This window comes from Phyllostomus discolor, chromosome 2, assembly GCF_004126475.2.
Source record: "Phyllostomus discolor isolate MPI-MPIP mPhyDis1 chromosome 2, mPhyDis1.pri.v3, whole genome shotgun sequence".
NCBI lineage: Eukaryota > Metazoa > Chordata > Mammalia > Chiroptera > Phyllostomidae > Phyllostomus > Phyllostomus discolor.
In genome coordinates this window covers 81,256,655-81,284,450 of record NC_040904.2, presented here as the reverse complement: position 1 = coordinate 81,284,450, position 27,796 = coordinate 81,256,655, and the positions used below count along the sequence as shown (strand labels likewise).

The following is a 27,796-nucleotide window of genomic DNA, read 5'->3' as shown; positions in this document are numbered from 1 at the left end:
CTCTTATCTTGAGAAAAAGCCAGAGGCCAAAGTAGTATAGATGACATCAGAAATAGAAGTTCTGTGCGTCCAGGAAAGAAGACTGATGGGTGTGAACAACTCTATTTAGAGAAATAGCTATTAAGGGTAGTACTGTCCTCTCTAATGAGGGAAGAAGAAGAAGAGGAAGTTCATTTAAATTGCAACCAAAGGAATTTAAGCTAGATGGAAAGATCTTATTGGCAGTGAAGGTTTTATAAACCCTGGGAAAGATTCCTGAGGAGATTTTAAAATTCCCTATCTGAATATATTTAAGAGAAGAGAGATACCTATCAGCTCAGGGTGGTTGAGTTAGAAATCTGCCTGGAATTCACTTTCAGCTGAATTCTGCAAGTTCAGATTAATTCTGACAATATTCAAGATAGCAAAGACAATAAATGCTGTGCAATGGCAAGAAATGGAGCCCTATGGAAGGAAGGAAAGGAGGGAGGGAGGGAGGGAAGATGGGAGGGAGGGAGGGGAAAGAGAGAAAGAGAGAGAGAGATTGGAAGAGAGGAAGGGAGGAAGGGAAAGAATAAAGGAAAGAAAGGAAAGAAGGAAGGAAGGAAGGAAGGAAGGAAGGAAGGAAAGACTCACCCAAAGTAATCATTTCCTTGGAAAATCGTCATGTGCTAGTTGGTTTTAAGTGGAATGTACAATTATAATACATTCTGGTTTTTATTTTCTTTTTAGCCTGGCTTCCAGTGGAAAGAGGTTTATGAAATCTCTTTGGCAGGCTATGCTCTGATGAATACTTTCTTTTTTCTTCTCCTTCTTCTTTAAGCTGGTTACAATCAAATCTCTTAGACAAACCTAGACTTTAGTAGCAATACATGTGCCCTCAGAGGAGGTAACTGTGAAAGTAGAAATCTCTCCCCCAACCCCACTCCAAAGGAAAATGTTTTCCCTCCTAATTTAAACAAACAGGATGATTCCACCACTACCATCACCCTCTCCTTCCTTACCCTCACACAGATTTCCAGCAAGTTCTCTGCAACTTGCAGAATTTCCCCTTATTTCCAGCATACAAACAACAAACAAACTTGCATTCACAGTTTATACCAAAATTCTCCAATTTGCTGTACTTCTCTGTTTATACAGCTGTGCATTTGTTTGCCCATTGTGTTCACCACATCTATTGTCAGGGGCTTTTTGTGAGCTCCTGGAGACAAGGAGTGGAGTCTGTTTAACTTGCTCTGCACAGTACTGCGTGTGCCCATGCAGGTGGCACCACATGACTGTTCTTGACCATTTAGCATGACTGGGTGCTAAAAAAATAACAGCAACAAAAACAAAACAAGAATAACTCCATGGATTAACCAAAGCTGGAGAGAAGATTCAGTGTGTAGTCTGTCATCCCATACCTCATGGTCCTCCTATGTGCTGCCTGCCAGTGAGTGTCAGGGACCATCAGGAGTGGAGTGGCATGGACAAGGACCCAATCAACAACCAGAAAATCTTAAAAACCAGGGCCTGAAATGCACAGAAAATAACACTGCTCTTATTTTAGAGCTTGTCCATTATCACCCTCATTTCTCTCTGTGTAAGTCCAATTTTGCTGGGGTTCTCAGTTCCAACCATCATCTGTCAGTGTCCATTGCCATAGGATGTGGTTATATTTCAGACACCCCATAGAATACTGTCAAGTTCACTGTAATTTGGTTTTCTTATTTCTTTATATTTACAACCCAGGAGGAACAAAAGTCATTTTCATCAGAATGAATATTTCTTCTTTCCCACCAATCCATACACATGCCCCCTCAAAACTTCCTTCATACCAGTCTTCCTCACTGACCCAAGAGGTCAGAGACAAGTTGATCCTCATTTCTTAGATGGATTAAAATTTTTCAATGACTGTTCAGCCTTAAGTCTTCAGAGTTACATCAAAGGACAAAGTGATTGATAGAAACCCTCTCCTCAGGGAAAGCACAGGAAATAGCATTCCATTTAATTCAACAAATATTTTCTAGACACCAGTTGAGAACCACTCACTGTGTGTTGAGTAGACAGAGGGGAGCAAAACATAGACAGTATTTTCAAAACATGTGTGTGTGTGTGTGTATGTGTGCATGATTAGTTAACTTAAAGTTTTATTAAACTAAATATAAGAAAATTGCTTTATTGTAGAATTGTGGCAGGGATTAATATACTTAGTGCAGAGCCTGCCATATAAGACATTGCCAATAACTAATAGCTACTACTAAGTTATGGCTTAATTTAGAACAATATGTTTTTTGAGAGGGCTTTCTCTGGAACCAAATATGACCTTGAATTAAGGGTAATATAGTTTGTCTTGGACAGAGGGAAAACCATCACATTCAAGTGCAGAAAAGCTATCATCTAGAACATATTTTCCCGCCAAAAATGGAGCTCAGACTCTTCTTGTGTCCCAAGAGAATCTGGTTCTCATCCTACTCTTCCTATGAAGACTTTGAAGTATTTCAGAACCTTGATCATACCCCAAAGACACGCAACACATGTTTTTTCTCCTTCCTGCTTTCTCCTACCATGGTGTGGACTATCACTCTTCCACAAGACAAATGACTACAAAGATACACTTGAAGATTTTTAACATTTATTTCAAAGGTAAATAAAATTATTATTTCAGGGCATCATTTTATTACTTAGCTGTTACTGAATCAATATCATCAGTCTACAGCAAGAATAATTATCTTTTAATTGTTGCTAAAACTAAGTCAAATTTTACTCACCCAAGGCATTTTTTTAAACTTTCAAAACAAATTGCTTCACAACTTATCTTAGATGAGTTACAATGTTTAATTATTCAATTACTTATTTAGTTGTATGGATAAATATATGAATAGATTATAATGCAAATGACAAGACAGTTGAAGAAGGATATCTTAATATAGGTACTTACCTAAACAAAGGAATCCACTGATTTTGTACTTTTTCACTCAATTTAAGCATAGCTCTGCAATGCTAAATATCTAGAAAACTGAAAGGAGACCTCATATTAGATACTCCATGAATATGTACCTTACAAAAACCTGGCCTTAGTCTTTTTCCTGAACTGGTATTTAGATCTTTGACCACACCTGGAATCACCATTAGATTCTCAGTATTTTATCCTGTCTGAAGGTTCATCGAATGGTTTCATTTGAAAAAGGTTTAATTTCACCTTCTATGTTTTCTTAGCAAGGATGAGGAACTTTGGGGAAATATTTGATACATTTCTATCTATTGCAAAAGTATGGGAAGAATGCACCTGAAATAAAAATCGCAGAGGCTATTTCCTGTCAAACATTGCCATTTAAGTTGTATGTAAGGGACTAATTTTAGATCCCAACCAGTGAAGCTGTGGCTGTCCAGCTCTCTGACATAAAGTCACTGTTTTTCAAATTTACTCACATATTGAAGTGTTGACTAATTTCTCATTCCAACCTTTCTTATTCCAAAATAACAAAATCCAAAGATTTCAGATACGTTTTAGATGTTCAGATCTTTTCAGTCCTTTCCCCCTTAAATCTCAGCTTCTTTCAGCTTTGTGACTATTGAATGCTGTCATGAAACCATTACATGGATTTTATAAATAAGGGAAAATAAATGTTTGTATAACCATAATGTACCCAAAAGAAAACCAATGATTCAACTACCCAGACCTCCAATGGAACAGCCTTAGATTTTGTTCCTTTTTTCTGATTTGTCAGGATTTAGTTGTTAGTTTAGAATTGACCCTGTTTTTATAGAATTCTCAATCCTAGAGTTTATCTGAGACTCTGCAACCTTAAGTTTTTGAGAAAATCAGTTGAAAGATTAAGGAATTCCTTCAGATGAGTGGGAAGGGGAAACTGGGTCCTCCTGCCTCTTCCTGCAGCTCTCCAAACATTATTAAGCTGCACTGAAATCAAATCAGATGTACTACTCCGTAGGACAATAAAATCATTTCCAGGAACCTCAAAGTACCTCACCCCATTGTCTTTTTCTAGGTTTTGGCATTTCTAAACAATCCAGATGCACAGTTCCTGTGGAAATACTGTGCCCAATTTAATAGCATTGTTGATCAATGAGTATTTGTGGTGCTGCAGGTGATGTCCATGAATCACTGACGTAAATGATAGTGTCCCTTGAAAAACCTGAAATTAAGCTCTGGGATAATGTCAATGAGTTTAACAATAGGCAGTCCCTTTGTTTTACAACTTGTGTGAAAGAATAGAGTGTATCTTTCCATTGTCTTAACTCATTTGTGCGTGGTTGTAGGAATCAGATGAGGCCACACAGATAACACACTTAGTAAGAAGACCAGACCAAAGAACATGTTTAATAAATATGCATTTCCTTTCCCTTCAAGAATCATAGAATGTGGACAGCCTGCTTTGCAGCAGAAAGTCAAAACTAGTGGGGATAGACTATGTTGAAATATACATCATATTATATATATATGTGTGTGTGTGTGTGTGTGTGTGTGTATAAAAACATATGATGTATGTTATATAATTTCTGAAATAGGGTGGTACTTCTCTAAACAGCAAGTCATATTTTTCTCATGGATTTTATAAAAGTAGATTTCATTACTGTAGAATCCCATGATCATACCAGACCATTGAGGCCTAACCACTAAGGTTCCTATTTTTTAGAGTAAATGGCACCAAAAGGAACAGTTTTTTTCTTGTATGTTTATTGAGATGTAATTGACATATAAATTTACATTAGTTTTAGGGATATAACATAATGAATCAATATTTATATATATTATATGTATACAAAGTCATCACCACAATAAGTCCAGCTAACATGGACCATCAAACATAGTTAAATTTTTTTCTTGTGTGACAACTTTTAAGATCTCTCTTAAAGCAACTTTCAAACACATAATACAGAATTATTAACTATAGTCAACATGCCACGCATTACAAAGAAGTTTTAAGTCCTGTCTGTCCAATAGGGTAATTAAGGTATTTCCTCATCCTATAGTCAACCTCAAAAAAAATGAAACCCTGTTTTTAACACTTTCAGTATTGAAAGGGGAGTCTAGTTTCTTCTCCAGTAAATAAATCACATGTTCAACAGGAATAAAAATATGATGGGAGGTGCACAGTCTTCATTTCAAAGCAAGGAGCCGGTGGAGTGCTCACACAGTTTTCAAAGTGTCTGATTTGACAGAGGAGTTCTCACCACACTCCTGAACTAATTTTATGGTGTTGTGATTTTGTTTGTGAGTTTTTTCTTTTTTCAAAATTGAAGCGATGTATTTAACTGTAATCAGAAACATCAAAGCTTTTAAAAATGCCCACATAATTCACAATTTCTGTGTTTTTAAATGATGTCAATGCTGGTTTTTTCTACACTACTAAGTTCTGTGTTTCAGAAGTACAAAAAGTATTACAAGGCATCCAGCAAACACTTACAAAACACCTACCAGGTGCCAATTCTAGTTCTGGTTGCAAGGAATGTTACAGGAAACAAAACAAGTTCCCTGCTCAAAGGAGGGGGGCAGGGAGAGGAAGTGTTGGTTGAGGCACACTGTACAACTACTCCTGTGGAATAAAGAGAACTAGAGATACATGAATATAAGTGGTTGAGATTAGATTGGATGGCCAAGAAAAACCTCTCTGAAAGAGTGACATGCAAGTTGAGATTTAAATGGTGAAGGGCCAGACAGTGTCTGGGGGAAGAGAATTCCAGGCAGAGGAACAGCCTAGGCCTGAAAGTGGGGACCAGCGTGATATTCTTCATAAGCAGAAGGCCAGTGCAGCTAGAGAATAGAGGACAGGGGAGAAAGGGGGCAAAATTGTAGGTAAAGTAGGAATCAGATGAGGCATGGAACCCCCTCACAAAAAGTTTGTTTATTCTCGTGTTATGGGGACCTATGGGATGCATGGGGTGGAGGTCTTAAGCAGGGGAATGGTGTGATCTGATTTATTTTTTCAAAGTTTGGATCTGCTGGTGGAGAGCAGAGCAAGAGTATGTGCATGTTTGTGTGCAGTTGGAACCACTGAAGAACTGTAAGTGAGAAACCTGACTCACTTATTTTTGTTGTTAGTATCTCTCTGACTATGGTGTAGAGACCAAACTGTGGTAAAAAGCGGCATATAGAAGGAGCCAGAGTGGAAGAACCTTTAGTGAATTTGGGAAGGGATATGAATTTGGAAATGGAGCTCAGATGGTATCCTTTATTGTGAGAAAATAGATAATACTTATTGAGAAACTATTATGCTTATTATATACAATTGCATTTAATTTTCACTCTACCCAATTGACTAGGTATTTAGGCCCATTTTCTTTATATGTAAACTGAAACTCAGAAAGATAAATCAAGTTTGGAAATATCCAGCAAAAGGAGGGGGCAGCTCCAGGATTCAGAGCCTGGTCTGTGTGATCATCAAGTCCCCGTTTTTTCTGCTCTACTATTGTGTGCCAAGGTCAGGATTAGCAGATAAAATGCCTTTAAAATTGTATTCTAAGTAATCAAGTCATATTCTGTATCATAAAATATATAATTTATTTAACTACACTGATTGACATTTAGATTGTTTCTGTATTTTTTGCTTCTCGAATTAGAACTATAATAAACATTTTATATTTTACCTCATTTCTGATTACTTCCTTACCTAAATTCCTAGATTCCTAGCAAACTCAAAGAATATGATATTTTAAAAGCTCTGCATATACATTATCAAGTTATTTTCCAAAAACTCTGTGCCATTTACATTCTTACTCAACCCAAACCAACATTAAATATTACCTTTGTCCTTGCCAATTTGGTAGCCAAAATTGTAACCCCATTATTTAATTCACATTTTCTTTACTTGCTAATGAGATTGAACTTTTTACATGTTTATTAGACATTCTATTGTTTGTGAATTTTATGTTCATTTAATTAGTCTTCCTATACAGTGCTAGTCATTTGTTCTTGGTGTCTGTAAGAGCCCTTTATATAGGAAAGATACTAAGAATGTTTTGTCAATTTGGGCAAATAACTTTCCAGAGTATCCTTGACATTCAGTTTTTAAAAATTTTATTGTGAAAATATTATACATAAAAAAGAGTATACTCCAGTTCTCTGGCATAACAACCCACATCAATATTTAGTGGCTTAAAGCAACATGTACTTTATTTTATCTCACAGTTGTATGGGTTTTGGCTGGGAGTTTTTTCCTGCTCTTATGAATTACTTGCCCAGCAGACTGGCTGATCTAAAGGGACCCAAATGGCTTCACTCATGTTTGGCGCCCTGGCAGGGACAGAAGGAAGGCCAGCCCTGCTGGCATCATCAACTGAAGCACCACATGTGGATGCTCCTGCACACTGGTCTCAGGGGATTCAGACTTCCTACCTGGAGGCTCAGGGCCCCAAAGGGCAGCGTTGCAGTGCATAAGGCAGCACCGTTTTGGTCTTTCATGACTCATCATTGGAAGCTACATAGTGCCATCTCTTCTGTGCCCTGTTGGTAAAAGCAGTCACAGGCCTCCCGGATTCAGCAGGAGGGAACACAAGTGGGTCAAAGAATCTGCGGCCATGTTTTAAAACCTCCACATGGTATAAATTTTTTTAAAAAACTAAGCAAATTCTCCTTCGCCTTTTAATTTTGTTTATAAGATTTTATATGCAACTGGTTCTAACATATTTGTATAAATAAATGCATCCTTTTTTCCCCTAGTTTCTTTGTAGTTAGTTTTTAAAAATTGCTTTTTAGTTAGTTTTTTAAAATTATTTTCAAAGTGTTGGTCTAGAAAATCAAGGACATTATCAAATAATGTATTTGGAGGCAAGACTTTATGGACTTTAAATACTTTAAGTACTGTGTACTATGGTATCATTCATTTCATTTTGAATCCTTTTCACCCCTGAATTTGCATCAGTGACACATTTGAAAATTCATCTAAAAATTCTGATTGAACCATACATTTAATTCTGCATTTGTTCTGCAGAGGAAAACAAGAAACCTGACTAAATAGTTCTCACTTAATACTTTGCCACATTCTGGCTCATACTATCAACGCAGACCGAACTACAATGAGCTACATATTGCCTGTGTCGCTGATAGTTCCTTTCAGGTCTTGCAGTGGTGCTTGAAAGTTGAATAATCTTATTCATTTCATAAGTTGTAATTGTAGCACTCTCTCTTACAATGTTTTGAATGGCAAAGTAAAAAAATGTGTCATCACGTAACAGCCAAAAAAGTTTTTTAGTTAGTAATTATTTTAAAGGACATTCTTCTGGCTCATAAAGAGGAAAAAATCCCTTATAAACATATGTGGTAAACACTCAATAAATGCTGAATGATGATGCTCATCTCATGTTCTAAAAATGGCAACAGAGATTTTTTAGTTATTGTCTCCAATACTGCATTTCAGAAACTTCTCTCTTCATCTGTCTGGGTGTGGAACTCAGAAAGCTATGCAGAGAGAAGTAAATTGAGTAAGATGTGTGACACACGCCTCGTAGTGATCCTCAGCATTTCCATTTACTCTGTGTATCTTTCTCCTGTTTTACTTTCACCATATCCAAGGAAAAATAAATTTTGGAAGAAGACAGTGGGAAACAATCTTGAGGATTAATTGCCTTAATAAAAATTAATTGCATTGATTAATGCAATTAATCCTCAGGAGGGCAGGAGCTGTATCTATTTTTCCCAACATTTTATCTCCTACTCTAATCATTGTACCTTGTACATAGTATTCCTCAATGAATTTTTATTGAAAAATGACTTGGGAAGAGGTGCCAAAGTATTTTTCAGCCTACTTCTGCTATCCAGGCTGAATCCAGAGATTCTTTTTTCAGGGAGATAGCTATGTTCATATCTGTCTCTATGAGCTGCCAGTCATACCTTACAAGAAATTGGCTGGAAAAATCAATTCCTTGAGTTCACTTACTGTCATCGAACTTTATTACTGGAGATGATTTGAGAGCCCATGTCTTTCCAGAGACAAAAGGTTCTCACACCACCTAGGTCTAACCCAAACTTTATGTCTGAATATCTACAAGTTGAGCCAAAGTTCAGAACCCACTGTTTCCACCTTTGGGCCTGAGCACATGCTGCAAGGGCTCCCTCTGGAAGGCCACGTCGTGGAGCCTAGGCCTCGTGTCCTGGGGACAATCATGCTTTATAGACACTTAACACCAAGACGGCATTAAAGTACTTCTTTATTTCATGTTGAATACAGAATGCACATAGCTCTAGGAACTATAATTTCCAATAAATACACTAGCCACAAGTGTGTATTTAAATTCAAGATAATTAAAATTAAATAAAACAACAAATTCAGCTCCACATTTGCACTAACCACACTTCACGTGCTCGGTGGCCACACATGGCTGGTGGCCACCATGGTGAACAGTGCAAGTGCAGGGCATCCTCACTGTCACAGGAAGTTGTATTGACTAGTAATGGTCTAGAGTATATCACTCATATAGCATTGCAGAAATTCTAAATGGGATATCCAATTCTGCAATTATTTTCTAATCAGTCAAGCTTAGCTTTCAAATCTTTTTGTTTATCTAAATGTCTGAAGTTGTTCCTATTTAATCTTTTTTGAATAACAAATGTTGATAATAGTTCCTAAACAAGTTTGTGTGAAATATAACAAAACGAAATAAAGTATTTCTAATCTAAAACACAGTTAAATTTCTGAAACTCAGTTTAAGTGGGAATAAGTCCCATACAGTTTGTAAAAAGTCTAAATTATGGATGAAAGTTTGAAAGTAGCTGCTTTTAGTCAATTGGGAAGACAACAAGAAGCTGAATTATCAAAGTGTATAAAGATTCATAAAGTATCTTCAATAAAATTACACGAAAAACTCAAACAAAAACCTAAAAGTGTTGCCAGGTAAAGCCCTATCAGACCTCATTTGATAAATAACTAAGAATAATTTTTAGCTCAATCATTTGTACACAAATTGATGAAAAATGTGTTGCTGGAAGAGCTCACTTTTCTAAAATAAACCGAACTTTTCTCCCTGAGGCATAACTTCCTCATAAATTTGCTTCCTCTATAGCCAATGCCCAAATCCATTCTCAGTTATCTCAAATCTGTACTAATAGCAGTTATTTTAGTGAGAACTTAGCACATCAAATAACCATGAATGGCAATAAAGATAGGCAATAAATTGTTTATTTGAACAGAAACTATATAGTGTATATGTAAAAACAAATAAATGTATATTTGCATATATAGAAACACTCAAAAAAATTCTCTCTCCTAATCAGCATACAAAGATCCCTAATATTTCCTAAATGTGCATTTAAATCTTGGCAAATAATAGTGTTTTTTACTGAAGTAAAATCATTCCTATTATGTAATTTGTCTTAAGATCCAAAAACAATACACTTTGATAATTCAGCTTCTTGTTGTCTTTCCAATTGACTAAAAGCAGCTACTTTCAAACTTTTTCATCTCATGGCACACATAAACGAATTACTAAAATTCTGTGGCACACCAAGAAAACATATTTCTGTCCTATCTGGCCAAAAAAAAAGGTATAATTTTGATTCATTTACACCAGACAGCTATTATTGTGTTGGCTGTTGTCATTTTTTTATTTGACAGTTTGAGGGAAAAGAGGCCAGTGTCCCTGACTAAGTAGTCAGGTATTTCATGTTTTAAACAATTTGCGGCACAGTAGTTGAAAATCGCTGAGTAAAAGTATCCTTTTTTTTCTTCCTTCAGTCGCTGTTCCGGACGTGCAGCAGCATCTGGTGAAGAGACAGAAACCAGCCCCGGGCGTGCCACAGAAAGGCACGAGGTAGGACGCTGGTCCTGATTCCACAGGCAGCCACGTCTAAATGTAAGTGTGCGAAGCGATGGAGGGCTGCGCAGCGGCCTGTCCACCTGGTCCACAGGGGAAGTGGCCGCGGAAGGCGCTGAGGGAAGCCCAGGGGCGTTTGGCAGACACTGGGGGATCCAGCCTCCCTGCAGTTCCTATCTCCTATCACCATCTCCACCACTGCAACAGCCTACAGACTATTGCTGCTAATGCCAGCTTTTCAAATCCGTGACAGCAAAATACATGTGCAGAGTGTGATTCTAGCTGGTTTTTTAAGTCCAGGCATGTTGAATAGAGTCTTAAAATAATTATTTCCATAGGCCCTGACTAGGTTATCCAAGTGTTCACCAGATGCTAGCAGCTAGATTTTGCAGAGGAAAATTGCTAACTTAAGCTGCTTTTCATGATTCAGCAGAGGGTTTTAAGTAATAAAAGATCTGGAGATTTGTAAAATAAATAATTCAAGTGCAAATGGGAAAATTAAAATAATCTTATCATCTCCTAGTCATATTTATATGTGCTTTTCTACCATTATCAAATTTCTCTTAATTGGGCCATTTTTTTTTCTGGCTGATATTTTATAGTTTTAAGTTATGAGTTGTAATGAAGAAATGATTCCTTTCAGATGACTGCAGTGGCATGTACTAAATTTTCCTAAAGGCAGCCTAGGAAATATGAAACGGAGTGTGATATAACAAATACAGTTTTATTCACATTTACTGAATACATTCACAGTGAAAAATAATAACAGTATACCAGAGTTTCTTATCCCTTAATTGATCTCTCAGTAGAAGCAATTAAAGTATGAAATACATCATTAACTTTTTACTTCGATGTAAAAAAAAAATACCATCCATTTCTGACAAGTAGACATTATCTCATAGTGTCCACAGCCTTCTTATGCTGATTACTATTGCCTGGTTTTAAGTGTAACTTTTGGATACACAAGTCAATATTTCCTAATATTTAATAGTACAATGACTTTTTATAGCCTATATAATTTTATTTAGTAGTTTAAATAATGAATAGTTAAGATTCCTCAGATTTTTCTGTTTTTGCTGGAGGTGCTCTTGAACAAAACGGAAAAGCACAGCGCGAAGCCCTGCAGTTAACACCGCACGACCACATCCGGTCTGTAACGAGTCCATTCTGAGGTCCCAGAGAAATTCAAACATGTTAATAACTCTCCTAAGGTATCACATTTTTACTACAGGTACCACTAATTGTTTTGTCTGGACTTCATCAAGGCCAGATGTTAATCAAATACAATATTTATAATGCAAAACCATTGTATAAAAAAATATATGCTCATTTAAGCAACAGGTTAGAGGACCCAAGCCTATCATACATGTTGGGAACCCTGATGAAAGAGTCAAGACTCTGGTTACAGCCCCGAGGTCAGGGTGAGGCTCTGAACCCAATCCAGGGAAACTTTGTAATCGTGGCAACAACAGCAGCCCAGCTTCTGGATTCTTGGTAACAAAATCTTGCTGCCAAGGACACTGATGGGCTCACTCAATAAAAAATTACAATAGTAATGTTAAACTAAATCATAAAAATGCATAAGGTGGTTATTATAAAGCAGAGGAGAGAAATTGCTTGTAAAGTTATAGTGAAAATATCAAAAATACATTTATTAGACTTTTTAAAAATTAAGCCTTGATTTCAAACTGGGGTGCAAAAGCAATAAAATGTAAAGTTTATTCAATAAAATATTTCATTCAATGGTCAACAGTAATGAAAATAAAAGTTATATGTATTCAATATGGTCATCAACTTTCAGTGAAAATAAACTTGCCTCATGCTTAATTTCACACAGTATAAAACTCTAAATATTTTATGTGATTTTTAAGATCTGTGAAGAAATTCATTTGCAATGAATGTAGAAAATGGCTCAGAAAATTTAAATATGAAAACCATGATAAAGTTACAGTTAGGAAAAACAGAGATGGGCCGTGATAACTCATCTTCTGTGTGCCCTCCAAAGAGTAAAGGATGGGGCTTTTTAAATTTTGTTTGAATAATCTAGAATTTCCTTTCTGATTATCTTTTTACTTCCTGAAAATATGGATTCCTGAATCATATAACATATACATTTTGGTAGGCATATCCTATATTTTCTTCAAGTTAAATAAATATCTCTTAGTGATGATCACCATAGAAACAAATTCCTTTTACTCATCAAAATATCTAATGTGCCCTATACATTAAGCATAAATGTATACAGTAAGCACAAATATAGATTGAACTATGTTATTCTCACCTTCTGTTCAAGATTAATGCATCTCTTGGATTCACACTAGAAAGGTGGTATCTCATACATGGGAATTAATGAGCTACATCTGTAACCAAAAATAATCCATGGAAAACCTGCTGAATTGATCCATATCTGTTTTATTAATCAAACCCACTACGGAAGGGCTTTCTTGTGGCTGTACCATATTTTGGAGATAAATAGAGTAGGGAAACCATAGTCCAATTTAGAAGTTGTTTGAAACTTTGAAGAATGTGAGGTTTTATGTTATATGACAGCAATAAAGTCCAATCCTTGATAGTTTTGGTTCTCATATATAGGTATATAAATACCCTGTATGTGTAGTTTTACTGCAGAACATTATAACAGTGGCCAAGAGACCCGAACTATTCAATATGGAATTTACTCCTTACTGCCACTCTCTTCCTTCTTCATTTATTTTTTGTAAAAAGCATTTGGGGTTTGGGAGGCAGGTTGGGTTTTTTGTTGTTGTTGTTTGTTTTTTTTTTTTTTTTGCTTTTTAATTTTTTTAAGCCAGCTTGGCATGAACAGGCTTTAGTTGAAGCAGATGGCTGGAAGTTAGAAGCCCCAGATTCTATCCTTGATTCTCCTACCAACTTGGAATGTGGCCTCAGGCAAGTCATGACAGTAAATCTACAAAAAAAAAGGGTAATAATGCCTTACATGTGTATGGTGTTTTTATGATCTAGAAGAGCACTTTCACATATAATATCTTATTTAATCTTTCCTGCAGTCTCCTATGAGGAGTATGGCAGTTATTAACAAGCTCCATTATACAGAGTAGGAATTTGAGACCCAGAGAAACTAAATCACTTGTTCACAGCCACGTCAATATGAAATGTCAGAGCCAGGAACAGACAAATGTTATGATTCCAAATTAGCCTTTGTCTTTTTTTCTCTGCACCACACTGCTGCCCTCTGGTGCCTTGACAGTAGGAATGACTAGAGCTGTGCTGTCCAATATGGTAGTGGAGGGTCCCAAGTGGTGACAGAGCCCTTGAAATGTGGCTCATGTGCTGAGATGAACTGTGAGGATAGAATCCATGCAGGATCTCTAAGACTTTGAATGAAAAGGATGTGAAATGTCTCATTAATATTTTATATCATTTGCATGTTAAAATATGCAAACTTCAGGCATCTTGAGTTAAATGAAATATATTATTAAAATTAATTCCACCTGTTTCCTTTAACTTTTTAAATCTGGCCACTGGAAAATAGGAAGTCACATGTATGGCTTACACTGATTCTGCTGGACAGTGCTGGACTAGAGGATTCCATTGTTCGCAGCCCACTGACAGGTTTCATAGCACAGGACGTGTTTGTGCACCTGTCTTGATGTGTCTGAGACAGATTTCCAAAGACCCTGTCAAACACAGAGCAGTGTACATTAGCAGCAGTAATTCGGTCATTCTCACACATCTGCCACATCCGGAGGAAATCTCAGACTTCATTCATCAATGCCTCAAATTGCTCGTTCACTGAAAGGGGTCGTGTTGTACTTGTCAAATGCTTCGGCTTACAGTAAAAGCACCATGGAAAGGACTATAAATTATATTTATGGCTCTGTAGCACACTTTGTTTTAAAATAAGTTCCCATTACACATTATGAATGAATGAGATGTTAGACTATTAGGTAATATAGGCAATTTGAAATAATAGTTATATATAAATTTATTATAAAATATAGCATATTTTATTTCCCCTATCAACTCTTTAGTATACTTTATGTGTAATTCCTAAAGAAGTACTTTATTCTTGTTATAGAAAATCTAAGTGAAAATCCTCAGAAAAAAATGGGTTCTTTTTAAGAAGAAAAAAATAGTAACAAATAGCCCAGATCACTGAAAGCTAGTATCTATTTAGCATTTACTATCTGAGCCTAAGCACTATGCAAACAAGTAGGCCAACTTATCTCATTTAAGGCCTTAGCAACAGGGAGCAGAACCGAAGCTCTTAACCATCATTGTCTCCTACATCAATGCTGTTTGAGATCACAGTGCAACCTATCATGGCAGTAATAGAATATTTGGAACTGTTTAGTTTTTTTCACTTCAACTCCACAAGTGTTCACCTAGGAAATACAGCGGACCAGGAACAGTTGCAGACACAGAAGGAATATCAGACAGCAAGACCAGAGCTCTGCCCTGTAAGAGTGCACTTATCAGTAGGCTTGTGAATATGGTTTTGAACAATGCATCTTTATAAACAAGGCTATATGAAGGAGGAGTTACTCTTCACTTTCTCAAAGGTTTCTTTATGTTACAATAGAATTCTTTTATAGCATCATTCCCCAGCATGTTAAAGTTACCCATTGTTTATAGAGCAAAAGTCTCAACACACACACACACACACACACACACTACTACTACTACTACTACTACTACAAAAATATATATGTATTTATGTAGTATGAATTTCAGAGGCTTCCTCTTCTCTGTATATTATATCCACTTGGAGGAAAGTGGACTGCAGTTACCTTAAATCTTTTCTGCAAAAAATGAGGGATGAAAACCAACAAACAAAAAGGGGACCTAAATCAGAATGACACTGAAAATCACAAAATAGTGAAGGGTTTTGTAAATTTTTGTACATTAATATTATCTTTGAAGATAGAGATTAAACTTGTGTATATAAACTATTTTTAAAAGAAGATTTAACATTATAATATGTAATTTGTTGCCAATTTCTTAATGTTCATGCTTACCTAAAATAAAATAAAAAGAAATATATTAACAATAGCTGACTTCAGTTGGCAGAATTTTAGATATTTCTACGTCATTATTTATACTTTTCTGTAATAATTCCAGAATAAACATGCATTGCTTTTGTAATAAGTAAAAAGAAAATTATCCTAATCAACTCTAAAATTATTTGCAAATGAGAAAGGCAAAGATCATCTGGGGGGAGTAAAATGCAAATTTTGTTCTCGATCATAAAATTTTAAAATAACAGTATTTTTATAAGTTCTTCTTTTCAGGAGCTATTGACCTTTGATTCAAGATAAATCAACCTCTGTACTATTCAAGGTCTCTAGACAAGGAAGGTGAAACTTAGATTATTGGTTTTCTTAGATTTTCTTAAGAAAGCAGTTTTACCCTCAGGTGTAAACATGAAAGTAAAAATCAAGGTTGTAACACGAGCTCTTAAAGCCCAGTTACAACTGGAGCAATGAGAAAAGCAGAGCAGTATGTAAAGTGCACCTACCTTAAAACAAACCTAGGCATCAATCATATCTAATGGAGTCTGCTTAAAACTGGCCTTAGTCTTAGCCTCTGAGATGTGTACAATTTCATGTCGGAATATATCATCTAATAACATCTTTGAGCTGGGTTGAGTCTTAGTGATCCTAAAAAGTAAACTATAGAGCTTTTTTAGGCATCCCACTTAAAAATGCATGGAGAAACATTTCATCTGATAACTTCTTTTATGGAAACAACACTAACATTTGGCTGTAAAGTCAGCTTAGAAGTGAGTTATTTATGCCGTTCGGTCATTAAATCATAAAGCCACAGACTGTCAGAGCTGACGGGGGCTTTCTAAATTATCTCATCCACTACTGACATTTTTCAGACGAGAAAATTAAGGAACAGAAAAGTTTTTTTTCAGGAAAAAGTGAAATCACTGAAAAGTACCCCAGAGAATCCAGGAATTCTGGAAGCTTCCCTAGGAAAGGGCTAGGTATCGCAAATCCTATCAGAACTTTATAATTTGCATTTTAATTTGGTTCTGAATACTGCTGTGCATGGAAGAAATATACTAATATTGACTGATATTCATACAGTATATAAAGAGCACATTCATAGTGAATGCGTATAAAGTAAATATCAAAAATATAACAAAGCCCATGATTTCAGACCAGATGACTCGCTCATTACTCAGCTTCCTTCCTTCAGTGAACCGAATAATTGAAAGGAGCTTTCTTCGCCACTTTTCACACACAGCCATCAGGAAGGCTTGTTAAACACTGGTTCCACATTTTTAACAAGTTCCCAGGTATACTGGGGTTGGGGGAGCCACACTTCCAGAACCATTGGTTAATCTTAACACAGGACTGCAGTCCTCTGGCCATCTGACATCAGCATGCTTGATACGCAAATTCACGATAAAAGGTAGTCAGGTAAAACCCAGGGTTCTGCAGGACTGCCCTCAGCAGAATTGGGCGCATGTGGGTGAGTCCCAAGAGCAGCCACAGAAGACTAACTTTGCTGACCTGCAGACCATAACAGTTTTGTTTAAAGGTCACTTTGTGGGGAAGGGACAGCCTGAATTCACCAAGCTCAGCTAAAACCTGTGTCAACTGAAGTCCCAATGGATCACAATTGCCATCTAGTGACAGATTTGAGTTACTGCACTAGAGATTACAGAATGAAATGATGCTTTCATTTGGAAACATTTTTTTACAAAACTACTTTCAAGATGAGAATTCTTGAGATAAGCTCTAATATATTCTAGTCTTATGTGCATTGATGTCTAAGTACTATACAAATAAACACATATATGTCACTTTCTAGGCATTGTTCTAATACTTCATATATGGTCACTTAGTCACAGCAACCCAATAAAACAGATACAATTATTATCCCCATTTCACAGACACGAAATATAACTACAAATATACAAAGAAGCTAAGAAACATACCTGATGTTTCCCAGCCAATAAACTGGTAGAGCTAAAATTGAGCCCAGACAGCTCCTGAAGAGATATTACTCCAATCAGCCTCTTTTACATCAGAATCTAAAATAGTTGCTGAAACATGAAAGACAAATACCATATGATCTCACGTATATGTGGAATCTAATGAACAAAATAAACTAGCCAGTAAAATAGAATCAGAGGTCTAGAAACATGGAACAGACTGACAGCTGTGAGAGGGGAGTGGAAAGCGGGGACTGATTAAAAGAAAGTAAAGTAATTAGTCAAAACATATACATGTGACCCATGGACATGGACAACAGTGTGGGGTCACCTGAGGGAGGGGTAGCTGGGTGGAGGAGGACAAAGTGGGAAAAGTTGGGATGACTATAATAGCATAAACAATAAAATCTTTTTTAAAAATAAAAATTGCCCTGGCTGATGTGGCTCAGTGGATTGAGTGCCGGCCTGCAAACCAAAGGGTCACCAGTTCAATTTCCAGGTAGAGCACATGCTTAGGTTGCGGACCAGGTCCCCAGTCAGGGGCAACCACACATTGATGTTTCTCTCCTTCTCTTCCCCTCTCTCTAAAAATAAATAAATAAAATTGTTAAAAAGAAATAATTAATTAACTAATTAAATGGTTACTGAAACAACTGACACCTGTGAACAGTCATCAGTTCCCAGAATGGGTCTGAAAAATGTTATGAAATACAAACTAAAGCAATTAATCTTCTCTGATTCTTCCAAGTGACGTCAACCCATGTGCAATAAGATGTTTCTACTTGCACACAAAGACCATGATGAAACAAAAGGAACACTAGCTTGTAATCAACTTCCAACTTGCTGTGTAACCTTGGACAAGTTGCTTAACTTTTCTGGGCTCTACTTTCTTCATCTATAAAGTAGAAAAACTGAAAATGTAGTTTACAGGGTTTTGGAGTTCCTTAGAGCCAGACTGAATTTCAGAGTAACTGCTTGAGTTACCCAGTGACTGTGGTCACAACAGCACAGAGGGAGACAATGGGCTGTGACCATGTGGCTTTTCCTCAAATGTCCTGCAATGTGGGAAAGAAGCTAGGAGAACAGGGTTTTTTTCTACTCTAGTTTATTTTTTATCTTTAAATCATTTTTTATTTTTCGATTCCAGTTGACATACAATATTATATTAGTTTCAGGTGCACACCTGAGTGATTAAACATTATATAACTTACTAAGTGACCGTCTGGATAAATCTCCTACCCATCTGACACCATACATAGTTACTAGAATATTATTGACTATATTCCCTATGCTGTACGCTACATCCCTGTGACTATTCTGTAACAACCAGTTTGTAATTCTTAATACCTTCACCTTTTCATCCACCCCCACAAACCCCTCCCACCTTCAGAATGTTCTCCTTATCTATGAGTCTATTTCTTTTCTGCTTGTTTGTTTACTTTCTGTTTTAGATTCAGTTATTGATAGATATTCATACATTGCCATTTTATTGTTCATATTTTTTTCTTCCTTTTCTTAAAAAAGACCCTTTAAGATTTCAAGTAATACTAAAACAAAACTTTGGTGGTGATGAACTCCTTCAGATTTTTCTTGTCTGGGAAGCTCTTTATATGTCCTTCCACTCTAAACGATAGCTTTGTTGGGTAATTGTGGTTGTAGTTCATTGCTTTCTATCACTTTGAATATTCCTTGCCACTCCCTTCTGGCCTGCAAAGTTTCTGTTGAGTAATCAGCTAACAGTCTTGTGGTAGCTCCCTTGTAGGTAACTAACTGCTTTTCTCATGCTGCATTTAAGATGCTCTCTTTATCTCTGACCTTTGGCATTTCAATTATGATGTGTCTTGTTGTCAGCCTGCTTAGGTTCATCTTGTTTGGGACTCTGTGCTTCCTGGACTTGCATGTCTATTTCCTTCATCAGGTTAGGGAAGTTTTCTGTCCCTAAGAAAACGTTATTTTTTTCAAAAACGTTTTCGATTTCTTGCTATCTCTCTTCTCTCTCTGGCAACCCTATCATGCGAATGTTGGTTTCCTTGAAATTGTCCCAGAGGCTTCTTAGGCTACCTTCATATTTTTGGATTCTGTTTTCTTCTTGCTGCTCTAATTGGGTATTTTCTGCTTCCTTATCCTTCAAATCCTTTATCTGATCCTCTGTTTTATCTATTCCGTTGTTGATACCCATTACAGTATTCTCATTTCAGTTAATGTAGTCTTCATTTCTGACTTCTGTTTTACCACTTCTGTTTTCATGTTTTCTATCTCTTTGCTGAAGTTCTCACTGAGATCATTGAGCATCCTTATAACCACTGTTTTGAACTCTGCATCTGGTTCATGCTTGACTCCATTTTGCTTCATTCATTTTCTGCAGTTTTGTTGTGTTCTTTCATTTAAGCTGTGTTTCTTTGTCTTCTCATTTTGGCAGCCTCCCTGTGTTGGTTTCTATGTATTAGGTAGAGCTGCTATGCCTCCTGGGCCTGGTGGAGTGGCCTTATGTGGTAGGTGTTCTGTAGGGTACAGTGGCTGGGTACTCCAGGTGTGACCCCTTGTGGGCCCCGTGTACCTTCTTTTTGTGGTTGAGCCTTGATTGCTGTTGGCACATCAATGGAAGGGATTTATCACCAGGCTGATCAGCTGCGATGACTGGCAGCAACCACCAGCCACCATAGAGGATCAGCTGTGCAGAGGCCCACCCCACAGAGCAGGACTTACTTCAGCAGAGCTCTGGTGCCCACTGAGTTCACCCTTTGAGGATGTTGCTTGTAGGAGTAGTTGAGTGGTGCTTTGACATGATCTGAAGCTGTCCACTGGGTATGCTGGCTCAGAGGCCTCCCGGGAGGTATAGGCCAAGGTCAGCCACTACCTGTGTTCTGTTCAGGGCCACTGCCATGAACTAAAAGTGATTTTCAGATGGTCGATACTGGTGCTAGGCTTGGAGGCAGCCAAGCAAGGCCAAGCTATAAACCAAGACTGGCTGCTATTAGTGCCAGGCCTAGGGCCACTTAGCAAGAGGTATGGAGCGTGCTGAGACCAGATGCTGCTTGTTTGAGAGATTTTAGGAAAGTCTGAAGCATGAGCCAAGATAGGCCATTTCTATGGAAAAGCCACTGGAAAAAGTTTGGGTGGGCCCAAAAGTTGGATAGGATGAGATGTCAGGGGATCACCAGAGATGAGCAAATAGTGTTAACCAGGTTGATGAAGACTCAGACATGCCACCTTCCTACCAGCTCTGGGTGGGGGGTGTCTCAGTAAAGGAACAATGGCCTCTGCCAGAACTTGTGTCTAGCAGAAAGCTGCCTCCCCACCTCTCACCCTGATGCCAGACAATTCAGTTCTTCCCTACTTGTCCCTGGGTCCTTTAAGCTGCTGCTCCAGTACTGGAGCTCAGAGGGAGTAAGTCTTTGTGCTTGCCTTTTAAGAGGAATTCTCTTGGACTTTAAAAGCCCTTCCTCTCCCCCAGTCTCGATCCCTACTGGTTTTTACAGCCAGAAGTTATGGGGCTTTGTTTTCCTGGCACTGGAACCCTGGGATGGGGGGGTCTGGTATGGGGCTGGGACCTCTTGCTCCTACGGAGGAACCTCTGTGGGCAAGATGTCCCTCCCGATTTTTATCTGTCACACATGGATGTGGGACCAGCCCATTCTGCATCTTTACCCCTCCTACCAGTCTCGGTGTGGCTTTTTCTTGAAATCCCTACTTGTAGGACTTCCATTCAGCTTGATTCTAGGCAGTTATGAATGATGGTTGTTTTGTAGTTTATTTGTAGTTTTGATGTGATTGTGGGAGGATGCAAGTACCTATGCCTCCATCTTGACCAGAAGTAGGACAGCAGATTTGATCTCCTGGTCTATTGCCCAGAAGTGCTAGCAGTAAATAATAACACTCACAGAGTTTGCAGAGAAGTGAAGACTTCCAACCGGGAGGTCTATGTTTCACTTCTCTTCTTGTATGCCTCACTTGGTCTGTGCACCTGAGCTCTGCGCCCCTGCCTGTTCTGCCTCCTCAAGGATCCTCAACAAAGGACTTCTGAAGAAAAGTCACATCTTTGCTGGTGGGCTGAGATCCAACCGCCCTCACTCCAGAATTCTTTCACCTGAGATTCCTTGTGTTTAAAACCCTGGTCCTGCTTATCCTTTTAGCTACTCATTTAAGACTTCTCAGTTACCAGACCATCTCTTACCTCAATAAACCAAACACTACATGATAGTTATCAAACAAAACTACTAGTAGGTTCTGCCCAGTGTGGCTCAGTTGGTTGGCGTATTGTCCTGTAAATCCAAAGGTTGTAGGTTTGACTCCTGGTCAGGGTACATGCACGGGTTGTAGGTTTGGTCCCTGGTTGGAGCGTGTATAAATGCAACTGATAGATGTTTCTCTCTCTCCCTTCCACTCTCTCTCTCTCTCTGGAATCAATAAATATATTCTTTAAAAGTTTTTTTCTTTAAGTACTAGTGATTTCCTTGCACTTGTGTTTGTAAAACATGCTAAGATCTGCTGGCATAAAGACTTTTGATAATGAAGGGAAAGAAACATAGATCTAGAGGAATAAAAAGTAATCATTAAAATACAGTGGAGTAAAATATTAGTTTCTTACTTCAATAGATTGCTTTATGTTATTCCAAGCACTGCTGTGTGTTTAAACATCACAGCAAATCCAGAAGTAGGCTAGCTGAGTTTCATTATCAACGTCATTTGAGAAGTGAAGGAAATTGAAGCACAGAAATTTTAAATAGCTTGAAAAAATATGTGAATGGTCAAGGGTCCACGTATCCTAACCATTAGGCCTATGCTTGCTCCACGATTATAGTTTATTTTACAATAAAATCCTGACATCAGATATCTGTCTTCTAATACTTGAGTTAGAAAGAAGTTTTTCTTATACAAATATGACAGAAGCAAAAGATTAATTCAACCTTAAGGATAGCAAAAAACTCTTTATTCATTCATTCAAGAAACATGTGTTGAGAATCTGTTATGTGACTGGCACTGTTTTGGGTTTGGGGAATTTAACAGTGAATGGAGCCAAAAATGACATTCCACCTAAGGGCTTACAGTCTGTCTTGCTGGAGATAATTCAATAAACAAGAAAACAAATAAATACACAATGCAGTGTCTGGTAATGAAAATAACCCGAGTAAGGTAAAGGAACAGGGAATGATGGGGACAGGGTGTTGAGGGCACTGCTTTAAACTGGATGATTAGGACAGATCTCTCTGAGGAGGTGACCTTTGATTAGCATTCCGACAAAGGCCAGGAGTTACAAGGATCTGAAAGTCAATTTAAGCAGAGGGAGCCACGAGTAAGAAGTCCCAGGAATGGGAGCCAGACAGGCTTGTTTCAGAGTACCAAGGAGACCACTGGCTGGGCACAGTGACTAAGAAGATGTTGGGAGGAGGGCAGGGCCAGGTCATGCAGGCCTCACAAGTTGTGGCAGGAGCTCAGAGTCTGCACAAATCGGGGCAGGGAGGCACAGAGGGCTTTGAACAGGAGAGTGACAAGGCCTGGTCTACATCTTTCAATCACTACTCTGGTTTCTCTGGAGAGATTAGCCTGAGACAAGAATGAAGGCAGGGACCCCAGCTGAGGGGCTATAACAGTGGTCTGGGCAAATCATGATGGTGCCTCAGCAATAGCAGCTCAGGATAAGTTTTTATGGAGAGATCCTAAAACTTGCTGATGGATTGAAAATGTGAGAAAGATAGATATCAAAAGCACCTTCTAGGTGTGTAAAACAGTCAAATTCATAGCAGCAGAAGCAGGATGGTGGTTGCCAGGCGTTGCTGGGAGGAGTAAGTGGGGAGTTGCTGCTCGGTGGGTATAAAGTGTTAGGCATGCAAAGTGGATGGATTCTAGAGGCCCACTGGGGACGTGCTTGTTAGATCGCATCTCATCTGCTCTTATCACAATAAAAGAAGGAAAGAAAGAAAGGAAAAAAGGATTGTTGCTGTTCAAGTAAGGTCAGGCTTTAAAGGCTTACATAATTTTGAGAAACTATATTTTAGGGAGATAGGATTACTTTTCAACATTGTTTTTGTGGCCATGCAATGTCTTATAACTATAGCTTTCCTCCAAATTTAAATTTAAAATGTTAGGCATTTATCAAAATAAATATTAACATTAATATAGGACTACATAAACTCTCAGAATTTTGATGCAAAATTTTTTAAAGAATGACTCTTAGACTGTGAACCCAAGCAACTAAATAAATATTAACATCATTTTCCAAAATAGGGGTAGAATTAGTAAAATGAATAGCCCTCCAAATGTACTAGTCATTTTGATTTCAGAATTAACTCTTTAAGGGAAAAGGATTTTTAATTCAAGAACCTTTAGGATATGTCACAACCTTTTTAGGGGGAGCCATGTATAGCAACTTGGCCACCTCATGAAATCTCACTCTGAGAAGAAATCCTAAACCAGACAATCAGCCTGATCTGGTGTGAAGTTTCTAAATGTTCTTTTGTAAAATAGTTTCAAAGACCCATTGACCAGAGAATTATAAAAATGTGCCTGCCATTTAGGACATGTTTATAAATATGAATAATGGAAGCTTAGTTCTTCACTCTTTCAAGAAGTACAAGGTAAAAGTTCATGGTGAAGTTCAAAAGAATGCTAAATATCAGCATAAGATTTATACTCTTGAGAAAGAAATGCTGCAGTACAAACAGGGAAGAAATGTGCTGGGTCTGTGAGCCAGTGGCTCTTTCATGGGAACCGGAACCTTGAATTTCCAGGCAGCCCTGTCGTACTGAGATTGGTTTCAAAGCATTGGGGACAATGCCATACATCACCCATGCAGCATTGATAAGAACCAGAAGACACTTTTGGGCACAAAGACTCACCACAAATCACCAGTAAGTCCAGGGTAGAGCCAAAACTAAGTAAACAGTAGTGTTAAAATACACACAGAAATTATTTGATTCCTACATACAGAAAACTGAAGGGACACCATAGTCTAAGGAAATGTAGTTCCTTTGTCAGGTCCCTACTTTTACAGAAAATGGCTCCTTCTCAACATTTTAGCTTGTCTGTTGGATACTAATAGCTATGATCATCTTTATAGATGAAGAAGAAATAAAAATCTATGAGCGTATAAGCTCTATAAAAGACAGAGACCTTTCTGCCTTTGTTACTGTGTTCCCAAAAATTAGAACTGTGCCTGACACACACTTAGTGCTCAGCAAATCTTTGTTGAATGAATAAGAAAAAGTTCAAATCAATTGCTAAATCTATGGAAAGAAAGAATTCTTTTTTTTCTATTCGTTTTTACACAAAAAGCCATGTTGTCAGGTGACACCTAGTGAAAATTACAAAAGGAACTTGTCTCCCCTGGGAGCCGCTCCTGTCTACACAGTTCTCCTCTGGTGTCACAGTCAAATTCTCTTGCCTGACCTGTTTGTATCACTCATTGACACTGACCGAGCATTATCAGATCTTTATCATGGGCTCCACCATTTTTTAAAAATTCTCGCCTGAAGATATGTTTATTACTTTTAGAGAGAGATAAAGGTAGAGAGACACAGAGAGGGAGAAATATCGATTGGTTGCCTCCTGTGTGAACCCCAACCAGGCATCGAACCTGCAACCTAGGTACATGCCCTGACCGGGAATCAAACTCACAACGTTTGGTTGTACAGGATGACTCTCCAACCAATTGAGCCACCCAGCCAAGTGGTTCCATCCGTTTTTATGTGGTCTTTCTCAGCAATTCTTCATATCTTTTTTTGAGGAGGCATTGCAAACCTCAGGGTTTTATTTTTAAAAACCTGAATAATTGACAGGCTAGCAGCCCCAAAAGTTGATTCCTTTTGACCACTCACTCAATTCTAAGATTCTAAGATCCATGCCTATGATTCCAATGAGCCTTAAACTTACATTAGCTCATTCAATCCTTACCTTATGCTCCAGTGTGGAGGATACTGGCCAGCGGTATCCATCACAGCTGCAGATGCTCATCAAAACATGAGAAAACATACACACAGACAACCAAATCCTGTGGGAAAATAGGTACGAAATGGCCACTCTCTCTAGTGGAAGGGGGGAGCACTACATTCTCCCGCCTGAGCAGGCTTTTATTGGGTTCCTTTACACAGGAATTCAGGTAAAGCTCATTAAACATTGCCAGGATGTAAGGATCAAACAATGGATAACAAAGAACTCTGAGGGCCTATTTTGAGTCAGGGTCAGATAGCTAAAGAGCCCTAAAACTTTGAGGAACAAACTTACTTCTTCTTTGGACCCTTATCAGTTAATTGAGAGCATTCTAAACAAAGCAGGTTTCACAGGATTTTACATATTCTCTCTTAGGCCTGATCACCCACGGAACCCGCCCTTTCCAGCACAAGACTGCACCACCCTCTGTCATTGTTTCAGGCTTAGGTGGAGCAAGGGAAGTAAGGCAGCCAAGAGATTAGGAGATTTTCTCGAAGACAATGAGGACTCAGGTTTTGTCAAAGTCGAGGGGCAGGGGTCCATCACCCCCTTTTGCTGTAGCCCCCAAAGTCCTTCCTTTGGGGGCCTCCCACATGATCGTGCCTATCTTAGATCTTTCCCCCCTTGGGGAATCTTACCCATCATTGGATAACCGACCAAGCATTGGGGGCCAGGCAGGGTGAAGTAAAAGGAGCAGAAGTGGCACTCCTGCCAGGGAGATAAGCTTTTGTCTCCTTGGTGGCTTATGGTCCAAGGCCATTCCCTCAGCCTTAGCCTTGGTGGGGGTTACAGCTTCTGATACCAGGCAGGGCGGTTCCCAACACTCAGGCACAACTTTTTTTTTCATTGCCGTCATGCTATTTGGTCATAGGTATTGCGTAACTATGAGTGGAAAGTAGTAAAGAGAGAAAGATAAGAAGTAAAAAATGAATTGGATGGGAACCATCCTTTTAGGAAAATATTTGATGAGAATACAGAAGCCTCACCCTTTAGCTTAGGCTGGTCTGGAATCTAGTCTGGACTTTAGAAGCTGTTATCCCTCAGCCCAGATTAGATCAGCATGAATATGTTCTTGTGTCAACTGTACTTAGAGATCCTTGAATATTTCAGAAGTGTACATAGTCATTCTAAAGTGAGAAACTGAATAAGATGCATTTTAGTAGAAAGTCAAGGAAAGATAATAAAACATTCTCATCTCCCCTATTGGTGACATTGCACTTTATGTATTTTTTTCCTCTTTTTTGACATTGCACTTTAAAAATAGGTGTGGGGAGGAGCCCAAGGGAGGAACTTCAGTTGGGCCAATCTATTTACAAATAGAATTTCTTTCAGAATACAAGAGCCTTTAGGAAACATTGGTTGGCACATTCTTACTAAAAGGTAAAAGAGTTTTTATTTTTTTCCTTTGGCAGGTTTTAAATGACACTTAAAGAGTGTCGGGCAAACCTTCCAAACCATAGCCTCAAGCAGGTTAATCCAAAACAAACATCCCCAGCCAACTCAAGATCAACAAGAAAATTAGGCCTAAGGACTACAGGATGTTAATTATGAAACATAATTCTGTGACATTTATGGCTCCATAAACTGGGCAGAGCTACTCTTGAGTATTCAGATGTACTCCTTGCAGTGGGGCAATTGCTTGCACAGTTGTCCTTTGAACAGCACGGGTTTGTACTGTGCTGGTCCACTTATAGATGTAGGTTTTTTTCAATAAATAGACAATTGGCCCTCCCTATCTCAGGGTTTTGCATCCACATACTCAACCAATTGTGGATTGAAAGCAGTATTTTCTCTCCATGGTTGGGAATCCATGGCTGTAGAGGACCAATTGTATGCATTGTTCTACACCATTTTGTATAAGAAACTCAAGCATCCATTAATTTGGGATCTGTGGGAGATTCTGGAACCAACCCCCTGGGGACACTGAGGTACAACTTAAGTTTTGGAGAGTGAAAAGTTAGGTAGGAGTTTTTGACTGTGCAGGTGTCAGTGTCACTAACCCAAGTTGTTCAGGCATCAGCTGCACTTGATGCTGTAACATGTATGTACTGTATTGAAGGGAACTACAGGTCAGTCAAAACCTATCTGATGAGATCGTGGCTCTCAATCAACTTGAACAAGCTTGTAAAACTAGGGATTTCTGGTCCCCTCCCCAAGCCTTTCTAGTCAGACTCCTTGCGGCAGAAGACTGGAAACAAGGAAGACCAGTGAGTA

The 27,796-nt window shown here is 38.2% G+C and overlaps 1 protein-coding gene across 2 annotated transcripts in view; it reads left to right on the top strand.

The window, feature by feature from the left end:
* Positions 1-27,796, top strand: part of COL8A1 (collagen type VIII alpha 1 chain) — a 157,965-nt gene that overhangs the window by 86,559 nt on the left and 43,610 nt on the right. For both annotated transcript variants that reach the window (XM_028505200.2, XM_028505199.2), the window contains exon 2: positions 10,650-10,767. The gene's annotated coding sequence lies outside the window, so the exon portion shown is untranslated. The remainder of the gene's footprint in view (positions 1-10,649; positions 10,768-27,796) is intronic.